Here is an 11,929-nt window from a genome sequence, read left to right on the forward strand (position 1 = left end):
TATTCAGTCTTGAGCAAGCTTGCAGAAGGAAAGAGTTTGATAAAATCCCAAACAAATAAATAGAAAGTTTGGAGGTAATTATCTCTAGAGCACATCAACAACGAACTCTAGGGATTCAACCAGGCAGTCAATGGGATGGGAAAAACCTCCCCAAAGATACCAAGAAACGAGGAAGAAATACAGATCTGCAAAGAACCATCATCATCAGGGAAATGCTGGTGGAGTTAGGAAGATATTCCAAGTTAACAAAGTACTACAAGCCACTACCCAATCTTGAAACATGAAGCTCACATCTTGGAACTTAAGAGGGATAAACAGCCTTGTGAAATATAGAATGATCAAAAACATGATACAGCAGGAGAAACCTCACATTTTATTCATGGAAGAAATAAAATGTAACAATAATACCATCCGCACCATTCTCACAAAAGCTTGGCCAAGAAGCCAGTCAGTGGCAATCGATGCTTCAGGAGCTTCAGGGGGACTGGCAATAGCATGGGAGACACAAGCTATGTTGCTCACTAATTTTCATGCGAATCATAATCTCATTCAAGAAACTTTTCATATTATCAGGACCAATATTCATGGACATCTCACCAATGTCTACTTCCCTCAGGATGCTGCGAACAAACTGGCATTGTTGAGCACAATTGCAAGGATCAATTCCACCAGAGCCCATCCTCTCTGGATTGCAGGGGGTGACTTCAATATGATCACTAAGCTTGAAGAAAAGAATGGAGGTTAGGTCAGACTAGATATGGAAAGCAGCCACTTCAAGGACTTCATACAAAATAACTGGCTCATCGATCTGCCATTTAACAACAGAATTTACACCTGGAACAATAAAAGATTAGGCTTGCAGCAAATTGCCTTGAGGCTGGATCACTTCTTATTATCGTCTGACAATGCAATTCATGTAGGAGGAGATTTTACTGCCTTCATCTTGGCACTTTTAGGGTCAGATCACTGGCCCATATCTCTGCCATGGCAAAGACCTGGCAACTCCACAAGGAGACCCTTCCGCTTTGAAGAATTTTGGCTTACCCATCCAGATTTCGATAATATGGTCACCTTAGTTTGGAAAAGCTTCAAACCCCCAAAAGGATAAAAAATGTATCAATTTCAACAACGGCTTAAACATCTCAAAGCACATATCAAGCAATGGAATAAAACAAACTTTGGAAATATCTTTCAAGCCCAAAGAGCTTTAGCACAAGAAATGATGGAAATTCAGCAAACAATAATAACTGATGGAAGGATAGAAACTCTAAGAAAAAGAACAAAACCTACAGAAGCGACTGGATGAAAGAAGAAAGAAAGAAGAGATCCTATGGAGGCAGAAATCCAGAGTAAAATGGCTAAAAGAAGGAGAGAAGAAAACAAAATTCTTTCACTACACCACCATTCAAAGAGGAATTCACAAGAAGATATCACAAATTCAGAATCAGCAAGGAGAAAGGATGGAACAACATGAGGATAATGAAAGAGAAATACTACAACATTTCAAAAGTGTTCATTAGGAACCAAAAATCAACAGACAACTAGAAATAGAAAGGATTCTCCAGTATATCCCTAAAATTATCACAAAAGAACATAATCAATTACTCCTTAGACTAGTTACTCTATCAGAAGTTGAAACAACAATGAATCAACTCAAAGAGGGGAAAGCTCCTGGACCAGATGGATTACCTCCAACTTCTTTCACAAATTCTGGGATCTCATCAAAGTGGATGTTTGGCAAGTTGTGGAAGAACCTATAACTTTGCATTGGATGCTTCCTTTTCTAAAAGCCACCTTTACTGCACTGATACCCAAAGAAGAGCATTCTATGACTCCGGACAAATTTGGGCCAATAGCTCTTTGCAATGTCATCTACAAAGTCATATCCAAAGTCATAGCCTCTCGCCTGAAACCACTGCTTCCCCCCCTAATATTGCCAGAAGAATAGGGGTATGTAGAAGGATGAGAAATCATTGACGACATCATCCTCACTCATGAGATCATCCATTCTTTAAATTACAGCAAAATATCAAGTATGCTTCTCAAAGTTGATCTCTCAAAAGCTTTTGACAAATTAAGATGGATTTACATGCAAAGAATGCTTTCTGCCTTTAGTTTCTCTCCTACCTGGGTCAGATGGGTTATGAGTATGGTCTCCTCTACTTTTTTCTCCATTTTAGTAAATGGTATTCCCTCTAGTCCTTTCCACCCCTCAAGAGGCATTCTCCAAGGAGACCCTCTATCTCTCTTTCTTTTTGTGTTAATGGTTGAAGAGCTAGGACGTCTAATAAAGAATGCTCTTCTTACTCAGCAGCTCAGAGGAATCTCTATCCATGATTCCCCACTCATCACTCATCAATAGTTTGTAGATGACAACATGCTATTTGGCCACCCTTCAGTTCAAGAAGCTTTTAAATTCAAATCTCTATTTGATGAATACTTGGAAGCTTCTAGAGCCAGCATCAATACTACAAAATCCCAAATTTTCTTTTTTCACACCCCCCCATCCACTCAATCCTCTATATCTTGCATCCTTGGATTCTCTAAAGCCTCTCTTCCGTCAAATTATTTAGGTGCCCCTTTGACTGATTCAGCTATTAAACATGCTTCATGGCATTTGCTCCTCAAAAAGCTTGAAGCCCACCTTTCCTCTTGGACATATAGAGCCCTTAATATGGCCAGTCGTATGGTGTTGGTTAAGGTTGTTTTACAATCGATGCCTCTTTATCTTTTCTCTGTGTTAGCAGCACCAAAATGGGTGCTTAAAAAAATCAAAAACTTGCAACACAACTTTCTATGGCGATCCTTCGGCCAAAATAGAAAATGGGCATTGGTTAAATGGTCGATAGTTTTCCTGCCTAAAAAATATGGAGGGGCGGGTCTCCATGATCCTCAATATATCAATGCTATTATGGGAGCAAGGATATGGTGGAAATGGCTAATAATGCCACACACACCTTGGGAAACATTATGGACTGCCAAATATGCAAATAAAATTCGACCAGATGAATTAATCAGACTTCTTCCCACTGAAAAAGGATCTCTCATCTGGAATCCAACAAAACAACATAGCAACATGATACAGAAGCACAGTTTCTAGGAAATCAGAGATGGCAGTAATGCTAGGTTTTGGGTGGACTCCTGGCATCAAAGACCACGGCTCAGCAATTTATTTAAACCTCCACATACAGAGGATTGGGAAACGCAACAGGAGGAAACAGTCAATCAGCATTGGACTCTAGGCCTCAATCAGGGATATAGGCAATGGCTAAATGCGGCACAAATAATCCAACAAGGAATAGAGAAAATCCATAAAGAGCTTGACACAGAACTCATGAATAGGAAAATCCAGTTCTCAGACAAGAAGGATATCCTATGATGGGGATACACACCACGTGGGACTTTCACTACAAAGGAGGCATACAATCTCTTGATTGGTTATCAAGATGGAAAAGACCCAATGTGGGACAAAATCTAGTCTCCGGTTATTTGGCCCAAAATCTCAATGTTTCTCTGGTTGCTATGTCAAAAAAGGATTCTCACTTGGGACAATCTAAGGAAGAAAAGCTTCCATGGGCCCTTTCGATACCCCAATTGTAACCATCAGGAAGAGACAATCCAACATCTAATGGACACATGCCATCTTGCCAATAAAATATGGGAAAAAATTTAATTCAGATGTCAAAAAATGGGCAGAGTAATAGAGGATATCATAAACACCATTAGAAACTAGACTATAGATCCTTACAAGAGCAGGCTACTAAACTCTCTATGGAAAATTATTCCAAGCCTACTTGTTTGGACTTTATGGAAAGAAAGAAATAGGCACATTTTTAAGAACCACTGTACTCCTCTAGATATCATATGGCATAATTTTTGCAACAATCTATAGGAGACCTTGGCCCTTCAAAATTGGCATGAAGAGGACTTACCTACCCTTCCTCAGGAGAAGAACATATGGGAGAATTGGCTTCTTTGCATTTCTCAGACCCACGAGCACTCTAGCAACATCTCTCAAAATTCCAATGCTCTGAGACACTGGCAACTTCTGTCCCAAGGAATGATATAATTAAATTTTTATGGAGCCTCTAAAGGCAACCCAGGTAAGGTAGGCTATGGAGGAATCTTCAGGAATCATGAAGGCATACCTCTCCTGATTTTCTATGGATCAATAGGATGGGATACAAACAACTCAGCGGAATTAGATGGACTATGGAAGGGTATGTGCTTAGCTCAGATGCATTGCTTTTTTCCTATAATAATTGAAGGAGACTCACAAATCCTTATCACCATGGTTAATCACATCCAGCAAGGTACACATGCCTACAAGGTTGCCAGCAGTTGGAGATTAGCAGCTCGTTTAGAGCTCATTGAAAAATGGCTCTTAACCAATAAAGCAATCACTTTCCAACATATCAAAAGGGAAGACAATAAAGTGCCAGATCTCCTAGCAAATCTACGGGTGGATAGTGATTGAGTTCTAAACACTGGCTCGCTTGACATTTTAAATGACACCTCTCATTTATAGGATTTCATCAATCTGGTGCAGAGAGATGCAAAACTCCCGAATGCATGTGATATTTAGCACTGGTACAGTGTAGCACATCCGTGCTGGAAAGTGGCATGGCCACATGGCCACCCACGCTACAACCAAGATGCCCACTACCACAATTAATGGCGCTTTAATGCTTGCTGCAAGCGAAAAAAAATTATTGCAGGGTGAAGGCGGAGGAAAAAATTTATTACAAGGTGAAGGTCGAGGTTACTTAACTCTGAACCATAAGATGGAGAATTCAGATGACCTTCCCCCCATTCTGCCTCCTCTGGCCTATTACATCCCCACTCCCGCAAAGCCGAGCTTTAGAATGACTACGGGGAGAAGGTGTTAGATCCTCTATTGCATTGAAATGGTCGAAGGCGCCCATTTCTCGCACAACTGATTTTTCTATCTCAGAGCTACTGCTACGGCCCTGAATTCTACTTCTGGTAACCAAATTCCCCATTCTCGTACCTCCACGAACCATTCAATCCATCCTCTACCTCCATGAACCACACCATCCCTCCTCCTATTCCTACAAGCACCTATCGAATCAATACTCAACAGGCAAATATGCCTCGTTTGCGGCATAGAATGAGATGTAGAAGGGGTAGCAGCAAAGGTAGAGCCACTCGTCCTACCTCAATGATCTCATTCTCACTTTTGGATTGGAGGGTGATATAAAATGTTACATGTAGATATTTAAGATTGATAATGAAGAGTGATACAAATACTTACAAGATTGATAATGAAAGTGATGAGAGGAACTCATCTCTTTCTCAACTCAATGGCACCTACCTCAAACCCTTATAGGGTTCCACCCATAGATTGCACAAGGCCTTTCGATTACAAAGAAAAACAAGGAAGTCAATGATTTAAAGGAAGAAGTAGAGACACAACACCTCTAAATATCACAGATTCTTGTTAGGCATTTCTATAACCAAACTCAAAGGATTTCTCTCATGTTTTATGTGCTTTTCACAATAATTCAACCTCGTAGACCTATGTCAAAGGCACATTATCCTACATAACTTAACAACCTTTCAATGATGGCAATAAGCATGTGTATTTTGGTGATAGTGGTGTCCATGTGTTTTTTGTGTATCTTATTGAGGGTGACAGAAAGTGTCTTACATTTATGGGACCATGCATGTGTATTGCGTTGATGGTATATTGACCTTATGTATTTTATTGATATTGTGTTAATGTATATGTTGACGATGGTGAGCTCTTTGTATGGGCTTGGATATTTTTCTCATCGTGGTTCCTACTGGCTTTGCTTTCATTGAAATGTAGCTTATTGTACACAATTAAAATGACTAACATAAAACATTGATTCATATTATTGTAGTAATTTTTAGGTAGTCATCTTTTGTTCCTAGACTAAATTAGTCATTGACGTTAGTCATTTTGAGTTTTATTACTTGTCAGCTAGTTGTATATTTTATTCTTGGACTAAATTGGTCATTTATATTAGTCCTTTTTAGTTGGGTCACTTAATATTGCTCATTTTTTGTAGTATTTCACTTGGAAAAGTTTTGGTGACTAACGTTTTTAGTCACCTAATCACTAATTTTTCATTTTCTATGAGCGAAAGTTACCATTTATTGTTATTAGCAAGTTCCCTTTCTCCAACACAATTTTTACTCACGATCTCGAAAAAGAAACCTTTACACATAGCATTTATTATTCTTATTGGAACACACTAAACCACTCATCAGTTAATTCACTAGTAGATTGGAAGAAAAGAGTAAATATTCTTTGTTCTATGGCAGAGGAAAAAAAACAGGTGTGTGTTGAGGTACATTATCGAAGTATAACCTTTCAACCAATCTTTAATAGCCTTTGAATTCCCTATCACTTATAAGCTTAGATTGTTGAAGTGACACAATTAAAATTAAAAGCATAAATGATTGATTTGTATTATTGTAGTACTTGTTAGTTAGTTGTATTTTGTTCCCAAACTAAATTAGTCATTCATATTAGTAATTTTTAGTTGTATTACTTATTAGCTAGTTGCATATTTTAACTCGAGACTAAATATTATTTTACGCTAGTCATTTTTTGTTGGCTCACATAAGATTTCTCATTTTTGGTAGTATTTCACTTGGAAAAGCTACGGTGACTAACTTTCTTAGTCACCTAATCACTAATTTCTCACTTTCTACTAGTGAAATGACATAATTAGTTTATTAAACAAAAGTTGTTTCAAAAGGGTGATTGGGCCTTACTTTATGATTCTAGGTTCAAGTATTTTAAGGGAAAGATGTGCATCGGGTGGTTAGGTGCTTATGACGTAGAATCAGTCTTTGACAACAAGATTGTAAAATTGATAGCCATTGATAATTTTAAGGTATCATTTTTAGTTAATGGACATTGTCTTAGGTTATATCATAAAGCTAACTCTAAGGATTCATTTGTGACTTTTGTCAGAATTTCAAGTTTAGACCTTCAAATTGTTGGGGAAATGGAGGTTCCTCCTGTGCTGCCAATTACTTAGTTATTTTATATAAAATAATTTGGAAAAAAAATAAAAAAATGTTCAATGGTGAAAATCTCTTTGGGGCATTATTGGATGATTATCATGACTGAAGAAAGTTTGGTTCCTCTCCAACATCACTCTAATAATTATTTCTATTATTAATTTATTGTTCACGGTTTTTTTATTATAGACTCAGCTGGGGACTTCAGATTCAGATTCAATTTTTGATGTCACTATTGTTTATACAATTCCATCTGTTTGTATTCTCATAGTAACATTTCTACTAAAGTTGAATACCTTTTTTACAACTTCATGGTTAAAATTGTGGTCTCAAGTCTGATACATTGGATCTGTTGTCACACGAATGGATCTTCCATCTCATCATACCAATAGAATTTCACCTATGAACATATTCCACAAGGAGATTTTCACAACATCATTTTCCTTGTAAAACCCCATGTTGTGATAATGGTAAGCCAATGATACGTTTGTTTAAATGTCATTTACTTGAAAAATTTGGATTTAAAAGGTGAAATTATTACTTTATTGCACAAACATTGAGGACGATTGTTACAATAAGTAGCGGGGAGTGTATCATATTAAACAATACACTATGATTTCTAAATAATTAATTAATTAATTACTTGATACATGATTGGACCGTGTAACTGCCATTATTTTTACTATCATTTTTTATTAGACCCATATAGCTATCATTATACCTATCACCATTTTCAAAAATTAATGTGATTGTGCAAGGCCCTTTATAATAAGTACCACAAAGACATAATATGATAAAAAAATGGGGTAATTGTTATTAATTCCAAAATCATGACATTCTCTTCTTAGCAATTGTATGTGTGCACCAAAAGGAAACTCTGTAATAGGTCACAACCAACGCTAAGTAGTTATAATCTTGGGCAACCATGGGCGGAGTGCTAGTAAGGCATGAGTCGTACTCTATCATCATGCTATTACATCACACAAAACCTTTCGATTTTTTTTGAAATGCAAGGTGGTTGAGTTACTTTGACAAGTTGTAGGGTTTTAGTCAATTAGCTGCTTTGGAATTTGCATGGGCCCACATTAGAGATTTTTTAAGGTCTAAAATGGGCTTCAAAACAAAAATGTACAACCATTAATAAATCTATAAAAACTAATATCATTCAAGATGATGACGTCAACCATGGGGGATGAATCACCATGTTTGGAGTAAAAAAGTAAAATATCAAAAAATAAAAAATAAAAATAAAAATAAAATACGTTTTGAACTCGTATTTTAAACTTATCTTGAGACAGTTTTACTCAAATTTTGAGCGAGAGAACCCATTGGATGTGGAATTTAATTCATCATCCAGGGAGTTCTGATCTTGCATACTATCAATGGACCCCACTACACAAAAAATGAGAAATACATGGAAACGTTGATTGCAATCACGTTTTCTCATGTATTTCTCATTTTTCCTATAGTAGGGTCCATCAAAAGCATGTAACATTGGTACTCCTTGGACGAGAAATTAGATTTTGCATCCAAAACGTTCCCCCACTCGAAATTTGTGTACAACCATAGCGAGATAAGTTCTAAATAAAAGTTGAAAAAGTAGTTTTTTCTATTTTCCCTCTAAAATTTCATGATGTAATCTAATATTATTTTATTAATTCCACAATTATTTTATAATATTCCCTAGGAGACCCATTTTAGACCTCAAAATTTATCTAATGGACATAAAAAGGTTATGAAGTTAGAGGTCTTAGAATTTGTTGTTATAAAAGAGGATGTTGCAAGAGTAACAGGGTTGCCATAGATATGGGCTCAGTGGTTTTGAAGTTAGGTGGTGATTCCATCAGTGAAGGTGTTATCGATGCTACAACACCCTCGAAAAAATTCACTACATTCAAATTGGAGCCTCCCTTATTGTCACATCAATCGTCAGCTTGATCTTCAGGTGTCATTTAAAGTCATGTTTTAAGTGCTCTTGATCATTCTTAAGTGTTGTTGCATTGATTTTAACATCTGTAATACATTTAATGTTCATGACACCTTAGTTCATTGCAAAATGACAATTTTGGTCGTAGTCGCACACACTTTGATTGTTGTACTTGGGGAGTGTATGTGAAGTAGCGTTTTGATGTTTATTTATCATTGTTCAAGCATGTCTAAATTTTATTGATGAGTTAGTATGTGTCACACATGATTTCATGTCTAGACTAATTTTGTTCACCTCTTGTTCTACCCTCCATACTTGGACAAATTTTGGTTGTACAAGTGAACCAATTAAGGTGGGGAGTGAAAGCGTGCACCCTCATGCATTGATCAAGAATCCTTCATTGTTTGAAAGTGCACCCTTCACCCTCCAAGAGGGCATATCACACTCCTAAGCATCAATCCCCTTCCTTGTTCCAATTTGTGTTGTCAAAAATTAACTCTTATTTTGAGTGCACTCCTTCGACTCAAAGAATTGTGCCCTCTTTGAGTGCATGAGAACAATCTAAAACCCTGAAGCCTAACTGCTTCATCCTTCATCAGTGCACCTTGCGCCCTCCTTGTCCCTCTTGATTACACAACTGCATGACAAAGCCCTAAATCATCAAACTTTGTTATTTGACAATGCACCCTATGCACTCTTTATCTCCCTTAAGCACACAACACACTTGGGAAGGCCGAATTCCCTTCCTTCATCCTTTGTATTTATGCCCTACAGCCTATCTTGAGTTTCTATCTCTCCTCCTGAGTGCATGAGTGCATTCTGAAGCCTTGAAGATTCATCTCTTCAGCCCTTCATCCTTTGATAGTGCGACCTTGTGCCTAGAAGTTTTGCTTGTTTTTCTCAAGTGCACTGTTAAGTCACGAACAATTTTTTTCATGAAACATGTCAAAATAGGACATTTTTTAGGATGATGTTTTCTTGCCATGAATTACTGTATTCATAGGTATTTCAAGAACAAAATGGAAAATATGCATGAAGAATACCGGGAAAAGAGGGCAGTCAAAGGAAGCATTTGAGGACAAAGAACACAATGAAATATTGATTATCAAAGCATCCCTAAAGACTCCATAAGATTAAATACCCTTCAGAGGGTGAAGACATCAACAATAAGAAGTTCCATGCAAGAGAAAAGACACAAGTGGAAACCATATCACCCATTAAAGAAACTCCATGTAATCAGTCACTAAAACTCCAAGTAAAAAATGATAGTGACTTGTCACGCCCTCACCACATGATGATGTGGAAGTTATGATGTAATCATGTAATTATTGTAAATACAAATAAGTGGAATTCCAAGAGTCATATATGGACAAAAGAGTATATAAGTCCAAAATACATGCAATTCCAAGATTCATATGTAATTCCAAAAGTCATTTGGAAATCCAAGGGTTCTACAAGTCTAAATGTCATTAGAATTTGGAAAGTCAAGGATCATGAGGATATGAAAGGTCATGCCTAAGTAATAAAAGGATCCTCATTACTCAAGAAAAGGAATTTTAACCTTGGATTCTCCCATAGGCATTAGAGAGATAGAGATTACTTTTGGGGAGAAAGTAGTGGCTCTAATGCTCCACTATTGGAGCTAGTGGTGTTCATTGTACTTATGTATCTTGAAACTTTTTCTTAATACTTGAAGTCTTTCTTTCAACAAATTTTCATGCATGAATCGTAGATGTTTTGAGACTATTCTTCTAATATTTTTTATTTATTTTGGCTTTCATATGTACTGAAGTAGTTGAATTATTTCAGTGACTTTGGTGCTTAACTTGTTGGAAATGTGTTGTGATGATTTAATGATAATTGCATCCATGTGAACTACTTCACTTGATGTCTAATGATTCTTTCTCATTTATGTGTGTGTGTATAAATGATATTAGTACTATCACTTATATTTTATAGGCTCAGTTTATCTCCATTTTCAGTGAAAGAACATTGATACAGCTGCAATCAAACATTACACCAAGAGCACCCTCTTGCTCATTGAAAAGTACATGTGCAATTCTCTCTCATGCTAATTTCTTAAGAAAAGAAAAATATTTAAGTAAATGACAGTCGTGCCATGTTTCCATATGGGACTCCTATAGAAAACGGTGTGAGCTCTATTGGGACCTCATATCGAGGAGATCCCTTGTATGTTTGCGGTATCTAACACCTTGAACATTCTAGTGCTAGAAGGAGGGAAACTAGTTTTTTATGGCTGATAAATATACACATCCAAATCATTCATATTCTCAAAAAGGCAGTAATACTCCAATCACCATCTCAAATAGTTATTCTCAAAGTAGGAAGATCTTCTCAACCCAATTCGAAGATAGCCTACAATGTTACTTACTAGCAACTCTGGGAAATTCAGCCTATTACCCATCAATTTTCAAAATATATTGGTTTACTCCCTATTGTTCATAATCTTATTCATCATGCTAAGAAGAAATAAACAACTTTTACTAATGTGTTAGTTTCATCATTGGAATATTTGGTTTTGTCCAATCTTGAGGAACTACTAGAGTCTTAAAAAGACATGGATCAATAAGATTCACTTCCGCTCATTCACAAAAAGTATGATGAAGATATTATTCCTTTTGATGTAGAAAAGCTGATAGTTGAGTTATAATTTAATGACGGTTTAAATGGTTAAGGAGAGGGATCATCAGAATCGGAAAGGGAGGAGGAAAAAAGACATAAATACAATGTTGATCAAGACCTGTATTGGATGTGACAAGGGTCACTCACTCTTCCAGATAACCTTCATAGAATCTCTAGACATCCAGAGAAGCTGCTATCTAATTTTGAGGCAGATAGGAACACTAAGGCAGAAGATCATATTAACAATTTCTACTTGCATCTACAAATGTTAGAGGTATGGTATGATGATGTTTCTTGAAGGATTTTCCCTTTTACTTTAGAAGGTAGAGAAACAACATG

This window comes from Pinus tabuliformis, chromosome 4_2 (genome assembly GCF_031772625.1).
Source record: "Pinus tabuliformis cultivar Carrire ecotype Pingquan chromosome 4_2, CPIR1, whole genome shotgun sequence".
Taxonomy (NCBI): domain Eukaryota; kingdom Viridiplantae; phylum Streptophyta; class Pinopsida; order Pinales; family Pinaceae; genus Pinus; species Pinus tabuliformis.